At 35.7% G+C, this 17,093-nt stretch overlaps 1 protein-coding gene across 2 annotated transcripts in view; it reads right to left on the bottom strand.

The window, feature by feature from the left end:
• The window catches only part of LOC121317487 (exostosin-1-like), a 338,142-nt gene that overhangs the window by 68,272 nt on the left and 252,777 nt on the right, over nucleotides 1-17,093 (bottom strand). The gene's annotated exons all lie outside the window — the stretch shown is intronic.

The raw sequence follows: 17,093 nt of genomic DNA, 5'->3' as shown, positions 1-17,093 counted from the left end.
TTCTACACTAATGATAGCCCTGGATCTAGGCACAGAAAAAGGTGTGCTGTTATTTCTTTCTTTTTTTTTTTTTTAAGTAAGTCTGTGTAATATAGTCTACTGCGATCCATATATCTGGACCTAGCTCTAGCTTTCATTCCTTAAACTCATATGAAAGATAAGATTTAATGATTATTATGTTTTGCTTAGAACAGCCTGAGATTCAATAAGTTCCTGGCTGTTTGTATATTAATATATTTGCCAAATGTCAAATAACCAGGGCCAGACCAATTAATCAGCTTTTAATACTTGACCCAGCAGAGATGATGTACTTTAGTTCTCCATAGCATTAATATTTTATTAGATGACCAATTCATGTTATGTTAAATGAATTACACACATACTGTAATGTTACAACCTACTCTATAGGTAATGTCTTCTCTTAAATTGGTGTTCTTGCAAGTTTCACTGCACATCTTCCAATGCACCTCTCCTCTACACTTTCTTATTTACATAATAATAGATTGCAGACATCTGTAATTGCATGGCATTAATCATGCCACGTACCTCTGAATAGCTATATGCAGAAGACTGTTGGTCACGGTGATTATTTCACTGGGAACAACAGAGCTCAAGGGGGACATGTATCAAGATCGACCGACCCAGCGCTGTAAAGTAGCGCTCTGCCGCGGCACAACTTTTACCCCATCCCGAAAGTATTAACTTGCCCAAAATTAATGAGACATGGCATAAGCTGCCACATTTAAATGCAAAAATTCTGCTGCGCTGGTGTTCTAAAACCCTCAAAATTGGCTACCGGTAGCACAGATTGACTAGTGTGAAAAATAGCGCCTTCTCTCCAAATGGGCTACCTCAATTGAACAATAGGTAGGTCATTTGGACAGGCAGAAATGACATGTGTTGACTAAGTGTCTTGACTTTATCTTCTTATATTAGGACGGATAAAACGAAATATACATAATGAAAATGATATAATGAACCACATTTATAGGTGGAGAATAAGGGGCCAAGCAAATTAGCTGGTGGAGAATAAGAGGCCAATGCAATGTTTTGTCTGTGTCGATGGTAATGGAATGGTTACTGCTTCAAAAAATTTTTTTTTTTAAAATGCAACTGATATGGCAACAGCAGATATATCGGATATCTCGGTATAGAACATCATTACCTCAAGTGACAGACCCACTTAAGAGCATTTATTTCCGGTGTGAGAAATGTCATATGGGTATGAGTATGATAAAGAACAGCTACACAAAATGAGTGGGATATATCTAGCGATGTCCGAACCATGACTGTCAGGCTAGAAAATCAGTTCTGTCACAAAGCTACTTTCAAAACACTTGCTTAAGCCTTCAGAAAATATTGTTTCTGATTTATTTTTGGGCTTGTAAGTCATCTGTCACCATCATTGCCTTGCATGTCGATATAGATCAGCGATCAGAATGGGTAATTTTGAACTGATTTAAATTGATTCGATCAGAATTCTGTTATGAATGGGTCCCTTTGAGTATTTGACTACCTAGCGTGAAAAATATGCATTTTATTTTCCTCACAGTATTTACTCTTCACCACCCCTGCTAATTTCATAATTTTATAAAGTAGAAGCAGCGCTACAGTAGCTGTACATGGTCAGGCTCAGTGCCATGCATTTGGTTACTACGGCAACTGTGTCAAACAAATACTGGCTTCATGATTGGTGAATTCCTCATACTGTACAGTGACATTTCTACACACTACTAATGTATAGTGAGTATAAAGAAAAACAGAAAAGCTTCAGTTTTGTCACTTCAGGTTTGCAGTTAACTTTTCTACTGTATTTAATATGGGATTAGAGGCAGCAAAATAGGCTATGGGAATTACACAGTCATTGTTTCCAGTAGAAGTTTGTTACATTTTTAAAGATTGTTTCAATAGTGAATTGAGTCACAATCTACATTTTAAACAGTTGACTCAGTAGCTAGGTTAAATGTTAAAATGTTTCAGCCTTGGTTTTTGGGTGATGTTTTTGATGAACCATCAATGATAACACATTTTAAGCAACTTACATCAGTAGAATATAATGTAAATAGAAACATTTTTTTTTTTCTTCAGATTCGTGACATTCTGTGAAATTATTATTAGTATTTTTATTTATTTTTCTATTGCAATTTGTAAATTTCTTTAAAAATATACCGTGAATTTTCTGTGACTGCTACCATAATGCTTTTCCTATCAGCTGCTTTCTGACTTTTCCTTTGCTCCCAAATGAGACAATTTGAAATCCGTCTTATCTGTGGACTCTTTTAGGGCCGGCACGACTGTTCTGCTGCTTCTTGAATCTCATTTTAATATCACAGACTTCATTTACAAATGAGCCCCACCTACAATTTGACCATGCATATAATTAAGGCTTGACTTTCCTTAAAATGCATGGCTAATCAACTGTTAGACAGTGGAAAATGAGCCCTATTTAGCAACAATTTAAACAATTAAACAACATAAAACAATCAAAGAATTGTTTTGAACAATACATTACAGCGATTAGCTGCAAAAGATTAGCTTTTTGCTAGTTTTATACCAATAAACTGGGAGGAAATTCCATGTTAATTCCACGAGTATTGAAGAGAAGTTGAATCACATTTGTTGTTTGGTTCTAGTTTTATAAAAGGTTCCTTTCATGAAAAAAATAAATAAAATAAAGATATGCTCCAATGCAATCACGTTGATTGACTACCTGCATGCTTAAAGGACACTCTGCACTTGCTGTTCAAATTTGATCCTGCTGCCATTATTACACTACTTCAGTAGCACAGCTAATGTTCATTGTTTCATTCAGTATGCTGCTTTTCAATCTGTAACCTTGCTATATTCGCTCTGGAAATGAGCTATCACGCTCATAATAAATATATTTAAATAAATGCTATTAAACCTGATGCCAGAAATGTGAGTAATACAACGTGCCCACTGTTTTTAGGGAGGCTGCACTCAAGCTCACATGTTAATTAAGTCTAGCAGGAACTATAGAATGCGAGAGATATCAGGATTAATTAGTGGTGTTTTTAAATGTGGGAGGTATGCAGCGTTTGTTTAAAAAACAGGAAAACACCCTGCAGTTACAGAAACAGCAAGACACAAATCAGATGCGGTAAATGGCTTCTGAAGTTGGCCCTTGAAAAAACATGCAAAAATGATACTACAATCCTAGACAAGCATACTAGCCCCTAAGAAACTAAAGCAGGAATGTCCACACAGTGGTAGTGATGCCCAGGCATCGGTGCTGATTAAATGACTGGAATGGATTGCCTGTGTGTCCTACCTGGTTCATTATATGTCATACCAATACTACAGAAAAATGGATACAGATTTTACCAGTGCCACTGTGGTACCAATTTCATTGCAGCTGCTCATGTAAACTAATGTCTGTTGAGGAAACCCTTGTGAATCTTGTACAAGTATAATTAAAAACAACCTTTGAACTTGACACTGTTAGTGCTGAAAAGGCCAGGGTGTGTAAACTCTGCATTTTGTAACGGTTTTTTTTTTGTTAGTTTTGTTTCAAGAAGGTAATGTTAGACCACTTGTGATACTAACATCCAGTAATGATGGAACTTCATGAGTTGATATAAGATGCCTCTTTTGTACATAAAATAATTAAAATGTACAAATTAGGGATGCATTAACAGATTAAATTAACAATCCATTATTTTCATTTATTACAAAATATGTGCTACAGAAAGATAATTAAATTACAGTGAATGACTTACAGTATAATCTCATACATCTCATAATGTTAGTACATGTAATCTCAGTATATGTTAGAGAAAACACACTTTCTAATGACATACTAGTCAAAGGCCTTAAAACATGGAACCCTTAGCCTTGTGTGATTGTATATCCTTTCCAATGCACACTCTAGTAGATGGCACAGGTAATCACATTGATGTGATTCGCTGCGAAGAATCCTGTGTGAACAGCAAATGCACCAGAAATCCAGACTGTTGGCTGATAAGCGAAAAAATATGTGGTGTGTTACTAACTTGATGTGTCCGGCTTTCTTTATTGTAAACAGACCTCGGATCCCAACCCTAGTCTTATAATGTGTAAGTAGGCTAATAGCAAGCATTTTCAAAATGCAAGCCCAGTGAGTTATTTAAATCTCATGGTCATCAGCACAGGAAAAGATACAGGGCTCTATGTATTAATATGACTTGAGTGTTCATAAATACTGCAAATTCATAGCCTCCATCCTTGAAATAATTTTTGCATGTGATGTACTAAACAGCTCTTTTTCATGAACAACTACCATAATAGCGCCACAAGTTTATGAACAGCATAGATTCGCACTGGTGAAAGTCAAGATTTAGAATTTAATTTGGCAAAGATAAATGAGTGGTTTAGTGAACAGAAAGAAGTAGTAGGCATATATATTAGGATGGAGCTATGTCTTCTGCAGAATCCGACCTTGATGCAACTATAGCGCTGGTCAAAAAGAGAAAGAAAATAAATTTCCACAAAGATGGAATTGACCTGTTAGTTAGTTAAATGGAAAAAAAAAAAAACACGAAATGTTACTTAACACTTCGCAGGGCCTAAAAACATTAAGAAAAGAAACACAGAAAGAAATAACTAACAAAATAAATTAACTGGGACCAGTGCCGGTGCTGGGATTTACTGGTTCCTGGTGCAAGACTGTGAAGTAGACACCCCCCCCCCCCCCCCCCCAAAAAAAAAAAAAAAAAAATAGAAAAGAAAAAAACTTGCAACATTTTGAAAGTAAATACATCAGCAGCAAAATCTGAATCGGTCAAAAATGTTTTTTTATTCCTTCATCCTAACAAGACAATAATCAATCATGTAACTATATCCAAACATTTTAATAAATCAGTTATGTAGCAAGATTAATAACTTTATTTAGTTAATATCGAAAATATTTCATATATTCAAATTAGTCACACAATGTATTGTAGCGATTCTTGCAATTATGTTTTGTACTGTATTCCTACTGTGTTTGCATGCTGTAATTCCTGCTGTATTGTGTTCCCTTTCTGATCTTTATTTCCTGCCATTTGCTTGTATAACTGTGTCTATGTGTCTGCGTAAATGTCACCTGCGTGTGTGTTGCTGTGACCAGTGTTATGTGCTTAAATCTCTGGCACCCAATTAACTTAAAGGGGCGGAACTATGTTATAAAAGGGCGCTGCGCTGGCAATTATGTGTTGTTGTTGCTGTTCTGATTTGGTTGTGTTCCAGAAAGCAGTGACGCAGTCAGAGCAGTGGTCTCTGAGTGGATGTTGGAGATTAGTGTCTCGAAATAAAAGATTTGGAACTGATTTCAACGTGTTGTCTCCCTTCTTCAGTTGGATTTTTAAATTAATGTTATCAAGTACAAAAGTTAGCATGAAAACGGTTATATAAAAAAGCACATGTGCATCTCAATACCTAGCCCGCAGTACAAATGCATTTGTTACAACTCATAAGATAAAACATACTTCTATGAACACACTTAACAAATTAATATCCCAAAAGCATGTTAATTTAAGAATATAACAGAGAAGTTTCATTTGAGTAAATATATATTTTAGTTGTGTAAAGGAGAAAAAGCACAGTACATACAGTAGGCTAAGGAAGTAAATACTTTTCGGCATATGTCAGTTGTCTATGCACTAAAAGATTTCAGTTTGTGCTTAATTAAGAACTCTGCAATAATTTGTTTCTGTGTTTCCCTTCATTAATAAAAGCACCTTAACATAGAAAAAAAACCAAAACAAAATGTATTTATTGCCATTGTTATTTAATATAGACTATGAATTATTTATTTATTCGTTTATTTTATATTTTAAAGTGCTTTATTTTAAAGTAACTAAAAGCCTGTAAACATTTAAACAGGAAGTTTCACATAAGAACAGCTAGTTGAATCTACGCCAGTGAGACACATGTGTAAAATAATAGGCACAAACCAAAGTCATAAATCAAGAATTAAAATTTATAACATATCAAGGGTAAGAGCGAAACTTTAATATTATAATGAGATTCGTACATTTGCATAGGAAAGTAGTTCGAAATAAACAGTCGTAACTAAGCCACAGCAGCAGGGATGAAACCAAGTTAAGGAAGTGAAAATAACTTTAATACATCGCAGGTAGGTCTATGAAGTCACAAAAAACTGCGAAAAGCCAAGATACGAAAAAAGAATCAATGATACACAGAGCCCACAGTGTACTTTAGTCTGTCAATCAGGATTTAGGACTAGTGAAATGAATAGAAAGCTTTTGCTAGCTGCACATCAACACCTCTTATATGCTACAGGGTTTCCCTTCAGCGCAATAGTGTTCCTTAATCTGAATCTATAGCTATAGTGACCTTCCTTGAATAATTGCTGCGATGAAGTAATGAAACACCCCGAAACTTCTCCTGTGCTCACGCTTTTATTGAAGTTTTCCCTCCTGTGCTCAGACTTTTATTTCACATTTATCATTTGTTGTTTTAGTGGTGCTGTATTTATGCTAAGATGCATTCCAGTTTTAGAGAGCGATGCTCAGAAAAAATGAAACACCACTGGAGAAGTGGAGAAGATTCTGTTCAAGCTGCGTTGCAGATAAGTGGAGAAGATTCTCTTCAAGCTACGTTGCTCCTTATTGAAAATGATAGAGAGATGGGGTCAGATGCTCAGAGTGAAAATGATGTGGAGATCTCAGTAAATGTAATTCATGGTTGTATTCTATTGATTGTTAAAACAGATGTTTTAATTGAACAATGATGCAAATTAACACTTTGTCAGTGGCAGTAGTTAAACTCACACTGAAGGTGGAAAGGGGTGCTAATGCACCCCATATACATAAATGCGGTTAACTTATAATTTAAATTAAAAGAACAATACAAACTGATTTGTATTATTATTTGAACAGTTCTGTATTTTATTTTAGTTTTTTTTGATGCCAAACATTTTTTTTTTAATTGTATTTATTTCTTAAAAAATAAATAAATAAATAAATAAATAAATGTCTTTGAAATGCCACAATCATATATTTAAATTACAAAAAATAAATATCATACTGTACTTGGAAACTTAACTTTTACAAAACCTAATAAATAGGAAGTCAATTTGTGCATTAAAAAACAGCTTCAGTCTTTTCATCAAAAAAAAAAAAAAAAAAAAAAAAAAAAAAAAAATGCATGCGTAACAAAAAAAGATTCCACCATTCCCTTGAAAAGAAAAAAAAAAAGAATGTCAATCAAAATTGTGCCATTATCAAAGTTGGGGACACATTTGCTACAAAGTATCTGTTGTCTCTCTCAGGCAAGTCTACAAGTCAATGGGCTGTGCAGTGGTAGCCTAGTATATTAAAGACGTATTTTTTTAAAAATTTTTATGCACTGTTTTTACATCTCCCTCAGCTCTCTTGCAACCCGCAACAATAAATTATGTGCGTAGGAGCTGTGATTGTGGTATGGGAAAATGTTACATTTTTTGTAACCCTTTTAAAAAGTATTACTCCCATTTCCTAAAGCAGACACAGACATTCTTGGTATCAAAATAAGATTTTCAAGTTTAATCACATGTAAGCATATCCAGCGATCTTCAAAGAGTTATGAGATATGTTAATTTGAATCACGCTAGGGTGAATTTGCTGATGAAAGGTTAATATGGGTAAGGTAATACTTTCTTTCTTGGTAATGGCATTTTAAAAGTTTATCCAGACCTAATAAAGATCTGCTTCACAAATTGATTATATATAGTTTTACATTTTTATACAGCTACTCAGTGGTGTATCTTCGGTTTCAAAAGTGTGTGTGGGGGTGGAGAGGCAAGTTTATATAGCTGGGGCATGCATGCAGATTATTCTATCTAAATTGTATATAGTAATATAATCTACTTCATTCAGATTGTCGCATTACGATCGTGAAGTCCATTTTCACAGCCACTCTATGATAATAAGATCCCCGTGGGTAAATAGAAAATATTTTTATAGTACTGAGACCATACAATAGACATTGGAAATGGTATCACAATTGAGAAACTTCACAATGAAAAAAAAAAGTTATTTGGCCGTGTAGTATATTGTGTGCCAACGCTGCCTCAGTTGATTGGTGTTTCCATTGGGTCCTAGTGGAGAATGTTATACTAACTAGTGATTATATGAATATAAATTATTGAGAAAAAAAAGTTTAGTACTGCTGCAATGTGAGGAGGATGTGTCCACCGCATAACCATTTAAATTGCACCAATGCAGCTACTGCTAAGTCTTCAAATAACTTCATTATTTCTATACAAAAGGGCGTGCCTGTTTTGTATCCAATAAAACTCACACCATGTTTCTTCTGTGCAATGATACTTTATTGCAAGAACAGTCAATTCACATGTATATAACCTTGATTACGTACATGTGTAGCGCATGTGCATGCCACTCACTCAACAGCCAACATATCAAGCAATTAGTAGAACGTGCTAATCAGAAACTGTACACATGCACACAGATATTAGCTATTCTGTTTTTGTTCCTAGCTTGGCTGCAATACAACAGGGCCAAGTTATAGGAACTTGACCAAGACATGTAATGACTTGAGAATTGATGGGCGGCAACACAAAATCTTGCTGCCTAATTGAGAAAAAAGCAGGAGTCTGTAGAGCAGCAAAAGGAATCCATAATGTCAATAGTGTCCCTTTTGTTACAATCCCATGTACCATGTAGAGAAGAGGTTAAGAATGATCACTCTCTTAGAAAGGAAAAAAAGCAAGATAAATTATATGTTCTTTTTGTTGTACTGGTTAGTAAGGGATTAAGCAATGTGGCAATGAGAGCTGAGTGGCGATATAGAGTGGCTGTTGGTTCACATTAAAAACTGACCCCAGATTTGATACGGTTTAGTTTTTTTCAGTACAGACACTCTTAAGTTGAAAAGCAAGTTACTATAAAACTATAAATATTAACAATAAAGAAATGAACACTGACATTTGGCCCTATTCACAACGCACATGAATAATTTAAAGTCTGTTCCCCTTATAATTATTTTTTTCATAGAACTTTTCAAGACTATTAAAGAAGAACATTTGATTTAATTCCTCAAAACAGAGTCAAATAAAATGCATTGTCAGTGCTAATAAGGAGCTTTATTTATTCGGTGTAATAGAGTTACCACTGTTACAGTTAATAATATGTACAAGAGGCATTTTACTTTAGGTAGAGCACCTACAAAATAAGCCATCCTTCTGTAAAGTCCCCTCTGTCTACAGTGTTTCCTGGCCAAACCTCCACTAAACATTATATCCAGCTTTGAGAAAGCCACTGATTATTCTTATGTTTCAGAATATGATGTTACAAGTCTTAAAAATTAATGAGCAATACGTTAATGAGTTTGCTTACAGCTCACCTCTGGAAGGTCAGTTCATTAATTTTAGTTCTGTGAATAACTGAGGTGGTTATTTCATCTCCAAGGCAAATAAGAACAGCTTTTTCTTTTTAAAGATACAAAACAAATATATTGTGCTGTAACAGAAGGGACAACACAGGTCTTCATAATCACATTAATTGCCGTAGAAAAAACAAAAATTAAATTATATTTGGAAGTTGACAGTGAAGCATAGCACTATGGTACTAGGGCTTGCGTTTTCTGAAAATGTCAATGTACTTGAACCTAAGATATTATTGGGTAGTGGTATTGTGGTCAAATAAATACAGTACAGGACAAATGGGGATCCTCAGTATGGGGTTGCAGGTTCTAAAAATCCTTTAGCGATTTTTTGAAGTTCCAGGAATAAGACTAAAAAGGAACATTTGTATAATTGCCTGAATAGTAAAAGTACATTTATGCATATCACTTGACCCAGTACTGTGTTACCTTTAGGTAAAATGCATCAAACCAAAGCCTTTTATCCTGGGTAAATACTTTCTAGATTAGAATGCAACAACCAAATGCTTGTTATATAATAATAATAATAATAATAATAATAATAATAATAATAATAATAATAAGATGCATAAATTTGCATAAAGAAGATACACAAGTAATCACTTAATGCCTAATTACTGGACTTGGACTAATTATCCAAACAAATTTAAGTGTAAGTGTTCACGCACTTTCCTGAAGTTCACCTCTCTGAGGTTGGTTCATTAATCTTCCCAGCTGTGGAATGTCAGACACAAATATTCCTGTTTTTAGAGTTGAGGACTGCATATCAGGTAATATTGCATTAACTGTAGCTCATCCGTCTTAGGGAAAATGACTTGATTGGCTTGTGTGAAACTGGGTAGAAAGAGCACCCTGAAAACAAGATAAACTACTATTCCAACTGTCCCATTACCTTTTGAATGGACAGTAAACTGTACATAAAATATTGGGGACATGCTCCTTTTAATATTAAACTTGTTCAATGATGGTATTAGAAGCATGTATTTGTGCACACCATGTCACATAAAGCTATTGCAGCACCCAAGCTAATAATAACCATGACCATTCATACTGCATAGATCAGTACACATTTCTGGCTTCACAAACAATTTATCAGTTCTTCAGAAAAAAAAACAAAAAAACAACAACAACAATTAATTGCTGTTAATGTAGAACCCACACAAATTACCAGAAAAAGCAATTTGAGAAAGTGTTACCAATTGCTTTTCTCAGCTAATCTTCAAGGTGCTAATTAATTATTTCTGTGCAGGTTTTACTAACATTTAATCTAATCTCTCTCTCTTCATTTTATCTGCATCTTTACTGTTTTAAGAAAACAGATTTGTCACTTTAAGATATGAAGACCATATGTTTTCTCTACCACTGTAAACAGATAAAGCAAGATAACCTATAAAGCAAGAGTGGGGGAAATGCTGCATCTGCAAAGGGAACATAATGCATTTTTTATAAGAAGTTAATTCGTTTCTTGTTTAACTCAATCTAAATCAAATTGCCAGGTTACAAAGCTGTCAGTTACTACAGTAATTAGATAGAGCTTCTCTTCCCTGGAGATAAAGAGACTTAAAGGAAAGAAAAAGGAACAGTCACATTATATTTACGCTTACATTGTCCTCAGTCCAGTGAAAGATTAACTAGTTCTACAGGACTGGCAGTTGTTTCACTGGAAATGGGGGTTTGATGAATTAGGTTTTAAATGAAAAGCACAAGAAAAGGCGTTTTGGAGGCAAAACTCAGACATCAGTAAATCAGCTTGTTTTATGCCTGGGATATTATTTAGCAGGTTTTCTAAAGCAATTGCTAAACCAGCTTAGATATTACAATCCATGGTGCCAGTACTTCAAGGTTTTCTTTTCCTGTCAGTTCTACAGTTTAGTTGTGAGGTATTTTTGGATTGAATTCCAATTGGAATACTGCCCTTTAAACCAACAAATGGGCTGATCTTACATTTAAATGCAGGAAGATCACAATTCAGGGAAGCCAAAGAGCCGCGGCATTTCCGAATTAAAGGAGTGGCATCTCAACACACTGAAATGAACGGAAATCAAGGGCTGAACATGAATCGGTAACCTCAAGGTTCAAAGATGAACATCTTACCATTCAACTAAGGGCCAAGCTTCGTATTTGCGAGGAAAGTGTGTGTTTTATGCTGTGTTTATGCCAGGAGGCGGTACATTACACATGATTTGCACACCTTACACACAAACTCTCTCGGTATCTATACAGTACAGTATTTAATCTTTGCTTTTCACGTTTCCTTTCCAACACAAACACAAGCAGATCATTGTTTGTGCACTGATGTATAAGTCAATAGAGTGGAGACAGACAGTATAGATTGGCTGAGGAGCTGTTTTTGTTTGAAGTTTATTATAAGAACACAAGAGGACAGCCTTCACACCACAAAGTCACAGAAGTTCTATGGAGTTGTCTACAATTGAAGGAAAAATAAGCACAAAACAATGCATACATTTAAACAAGCTTATATGGATATTTTTTTCTTACTGAAAGAATGTAATTGTTGTTACATTACCGTCATTCAGGTAATTGATCACAGAGGGTTTTAATACAGTCATGTTTTGGTACGCGTACAATATTCTGACGATGTACCACTTTCTAAGACTACACCGGCTCTATAGTTACAGCTTCTAACAAAGTGAAAAACAGCTTGAGCTTGAAGCTTATCTATAAACTTCAGGAAAATTAAAACAGTACCATCCAATTCCTTTCAAAAGAAAAGAAGATAGTGACAGACAAGTTGAAAAAGGCATGCAAATAGAATAATCTAGCTAGAAAAAAAAAATCAAAATCAATTTTTTTTGTATTTTTACTTTTTATTATTTGTGCATTTTTTCTGAAGGATACCAGACAATGTTCGTTAGGTAAACTGTTACCCAAATACAACCATCAGTTTAATGATTTTATTTAATTTTTTTTTAAATGTGTTTCAAGTACTCGGACTCGAGACTCGAAATCAAGGACTCATGACTATATGAACATAATTTATTTATATATATATATATATATGAACATAATTTAGATATTTTATTTTTCATCATGTAATCAAATAAACTACAAAATGATACCGCAAAAGTCTACCAGAAGCCATAATTTTGATTTCAAAATATATATGTTGAACTGACAGAGCTAGTTCAACATATGAGAGCTATTGTAAGCTCTCTTGATCCTATTCCTACAAACCTATTAAAAGGTTTTCTTGGTGTTATTAATACCCACATTTTAAAAATTATAAATTGTTCAATTTCCTCCAGTATAGTTCCCTCAGCACTTAAGCTAACTGAAACACTTCTTGCTTAAGAATGCTTAGAAACACAATTTGAACCCTAAAGTCCTCAATAACTATAGGCTAATCTACAACATACCATTCTAAGAAAAGGTTCTAGAATTGTTACAATTCAATCACAAAAAATGTTCTCTATTGGGGAGGTAAAATCGACATTATCGGAGGTTGTCTGTGTTGTTCCACAGGGCTCCATTCTAGGTCCCTTGCTGTTTTCATTATATATGCTACCATTAGGTGACATTACCCACACACACGGAGTGAACTTTCATTGCTGTGCTGATGATACACAGCTATTTTTGTTCCTAAAGACAGGAATTTCTTCTGCCTGGGTGTTATTAGCTATTTGCCTTACAGACATCAAGCACTGGATCTCATCAAATTTTCTGGTGTTGAATTTAGATAAAACAAAGATTATGCTATAAGGCTCACAGAACCAACTAAAAGGAAATGTGGGATTACATGAGCTCGACCCTTGCAAGTCTCTCATCAAAACTTAAACTAGAAATTAAGAACTTGGGGGTCATCTTTGATTCTGATCTCTCATTTGAGACTCATTAAGGAATTTACTAAAGTATCTTTTTACCATTTGAGAAATATAGCCAAACTTAGACCAATCATTTCTGTATCTGATGCTGAGAGACTAATGCATGCCTTTGTTTCATCTAGAATTGATTAGTGTAATCCACTTTTTTCTGATGTCCCAAAATGTGATTGGTATCCCGCTTGCAGCTTATTTAGAATACTGCTGCTAGAATTCTGACTAAAACCCGGAAAAGTGAACATATTACCCCTGTTTTAGCCTCTTTACACTGGCTCCCTGTGCAGTTTGGAATTGATTTTCAGACAGTGCTGTTAACTTACAAGGCCCTGAATGGATTAGCATCTAGTTATTTGCAGGAGTCACTGACCCCCGGACCTTCAAAACCGCACTCTGAGATCAGAAGCAACACGAGATGAGGGCTTTTTCTTGTAGAGCTCCTAAATTATTAAATGCTCTGCCTTCATTCGTCAGGGAAGCTGGGACCATTACAGTTTTCAAGTCCAGACTAAAAATGCACATTTATAAAATGGCTTTCTTATTTTAGTGGGTTTGAATGTAACTTTAAAAATCCTGCTTTTGTATTATGTTTATACTATTATTTAAATATATTATTTACATGATCTGAAGTTTTTGCTCAAAAGAGCCAACTCCTCGATGTTTCAATATTTTTACATACCTTTGTCAAGGGAAAGTGTGTTTGAAAACTTATATACTTGTAGGCTTTGGATGTCATGGCAACTACTCTCACTTATTTCCATTTAAATCTATTAATGCAATTGTGATGTCATTCACCACATACTGCAGTTGATGTAATGATCTACTATTCTTTTCTATTTATCTGAGTTTATTTATCCATTAATTTTATTTTAGTCTTCTACATTGTACATTGTCTAATTAAATTTTTTCTGCAACTATGAATTTTAGGTCATTCATGTTATGCTTGTTCTTTGTAAAGTACTGAACCACTGGTTCATTTACTTTTGTATTTCTTATGTCTGATAGGTGATTCTTTGTGCATTTCTATAATGTTGCACCTGTCTCGCCTACATATTTAATTTTATTACATTTTTAAAAAATATATCATAAACAAGGTTGCTAGTTTTGCATGAGGGATTTGTTTTTAAGATTGAGTACTTTTTTTTCTCTATTGGTGATTTCAGTGTTATTTTTACAAATATATTTGTATACCTTATATGTGCTCTTACAGGTTTTAATGTTGTGTAATGTGTTTACAATCCGTTTATGTCTGCGTCACAAAGGGTGCTGTAGTGGGTGACATCAGACCAGAAACAGGAACCAACACAGAAGAGACACAGAGGTGGAGTGTGGTGAAGCTGAGCACTTGGTTGCGCTCAGCATTTAATAGGTAAACAGAAAAAGGTTGTAACAAAACCCTGACACCAAAACAGGACACGGCACTTGCAGCCAAAATAAACAGACAAACAAAACAAGTAGACACTAACAAAACAGGGTGAACAAACACTACACAAAACAAGTACGGTGCTGGTCCTTCCAGTACTCATAGCAATTGAGGCAATTGCAGGCAACATTGCCACATACCCCCCACCCCACCCCCCCTGGTGCGGCTCTCTCTCTCTTGCAGGGGACTGGTACGGCTCTCCCTCTTGCTCTCCCTCTGGCTCTGAAGGTGAAACCAGCAGGCATTCTTCCTCTGCTGGTGGAGATTGGGACAGCAGGCATTCTCCCTCTGCTGGTGGAGGAGGGAAGACACCACCGGACAATCCATCATTAGTCAATGGGCGATCTCCCTCCATCGGACTCCAGACCGGCCCATGACTTCTCTGTGGAGACCCTGCTACTTGAGCTGCAGTTCCCTTTATCACTGCCTCCAGGTAGCAGAGGACCAACTCCTCACCTTCATCCAGGGTTTTGGGTGTGTGCTCTCGCTCCCAGGCCTCCCATCGCTCCCTGTTCATCAGCCACAGGACCCGGATGGCTATGGGCATGGACTGGGCCTCCAGCCTCGCATTCTCCTGAATCCACTCCCACAGCCTGACGGCGTCTTCTGCGATTCTCAAGGGGGTGCGGGTGTAGTTTGGTGAAGCTGAGCGCTTGGTTGCACTCAGCATTTAATAGGTAAACAAGCAGCAAATTAAAAGGTTGTAACAAAACACTGACACCAAAACAGGACACGGCACTTGCAGTCAAAATAAATAGACAAATAAAACGAGTAAACACTAACAAAACAGGGTGGACTGACGCTACACAAAACAAGTATGGTGCTGGTCCTTCTAGCACTCGTAGCAATTGATATTATACTTTACATTTCTTCTCTCTCCCGTTCTCCACTCCCGAACGAGTGAAAACATGCTAGTTTTATGCAGCTGTACTGAGACTCGATTGCTAATCAATCATTCAATTGGAGTCTCGGTACAACTGCACGTGAATTAATAGGTGCAATTCCCTGTGCTCACATATTACTACATTTTACCTGCATGTGAAGTGCTGTGCAATCCTTGTGCCTAAATACAAATATACATTTTAAATACTTGTGCGCATAACCCATATTACATCCTGTGTATTAATGATTATACACCAACCTTAACACACAACACGCAACCTACAACACAGAAATACACACAGGGGCGGGGCAACATTGCCACAGTCTGCTATGGACCACAATGTCAGCTAAATTTGCATCCCTTCTAAAAGCCATAATATATACAAACACGCTTCAGGCAACTGGATATACAGTATTGTCATAATAAAATACCTCTCCATCTACAGCTCAGTTTTCAATGAGTGGTCACAAACCCCCAACCAAGTTAACAACATTTAATATGTGGCAACATTTGACCAAGTAATATTTCTATTACTTTGTGACTTTGATAAGCTTGACCTAACATCTGCAATGTACTACAGAATACAGTCTTTCGCAGCCAAATACAAACAATGAACAATTGTCTCCACAAATGAAAATGCTGTTTCCTAGTTTGCATGGAATGTACTGTACATATAAACAGGCAAGTTTAAATCAGACGCCAAGCAGAGCCACAGACGTGCCCCAGGCTTTTCTACCCTGCATTTTGTAAACATTCACAAATCATCGAGAAGGAAATTCAATTAATATATACAATAACATTTTGTCATGTTTTTTTTCCAATTTGAGTCATTCAATATTTCATTGGAGATGCTGACCTCACTTAGTTTATAGCTCATAAATTTCACAGGATATTCCCAGCCTATTCCCAAACTAAATGATAATATTATAACAGCAAGAGAACATTAAAAGAGGAGGTAAAATGTCTAAGAGATACAAATGGCAAAATGATAGACGAAGAGAAAAACATTCTTTACAAAGGAGAATGCGGACAACATGACCCACATGTCGACCGGATTCTATCCAGTTTTAAATAACAAGCATAACCGAGGCAGAAGTGTTAAAGGGACTAGGAGCTCTTAAAATAAACAAATCTCCTGGACCGGATGACATCCTCCCAATAGTACTCAAAGAAATAAAATAAGTTATTTACAAGCTGCTAACCAAGATCATGCAACAATCTTTTAACACAGGGGTTGTACCAACAGACTGGAAAATTGCAAACATAATACCAATTCATAAAAAGGGAGACAAAACCGAACCAGGTAACTACAGGCCAATAATCCTGACTTGACTATGATAAGATCCAAAATGGAAAATTACCTATATGGCAACAGTATCCTGGGAGGCAGTCAGAATGGTTTTAGGAAGGAGATCGTGTCTAACTAACCTGCTTGATTTTTTTTGAGGATGCATCATCAGCGTAACAATGGAAGTTCACTCCATGCCTGCACTTAATGTCACCTAAAGGTAACATAAATAACGAAAATAACAAATGACCTTAACCAGAGCCACTAGGAACACCACAG

The sequence above is a fragment of the Polyodon spathula genome, chromosome 6 (assembly GCF_017654505.1).
Source record: "Polyodon spathula isolate WHYD16114869_AA chromosome 6, ASM1765450v1, whole genome shotgun sequence".
NCBI lineage: Eukaryota > Metazoa > Chordata > Actinopteri > Acipenseriformes > Polyodontidae > Polyodon > Polyodon spathula.
This window is presented reverse-complemented; position numbering and strand designations above follow the sequence as displayed.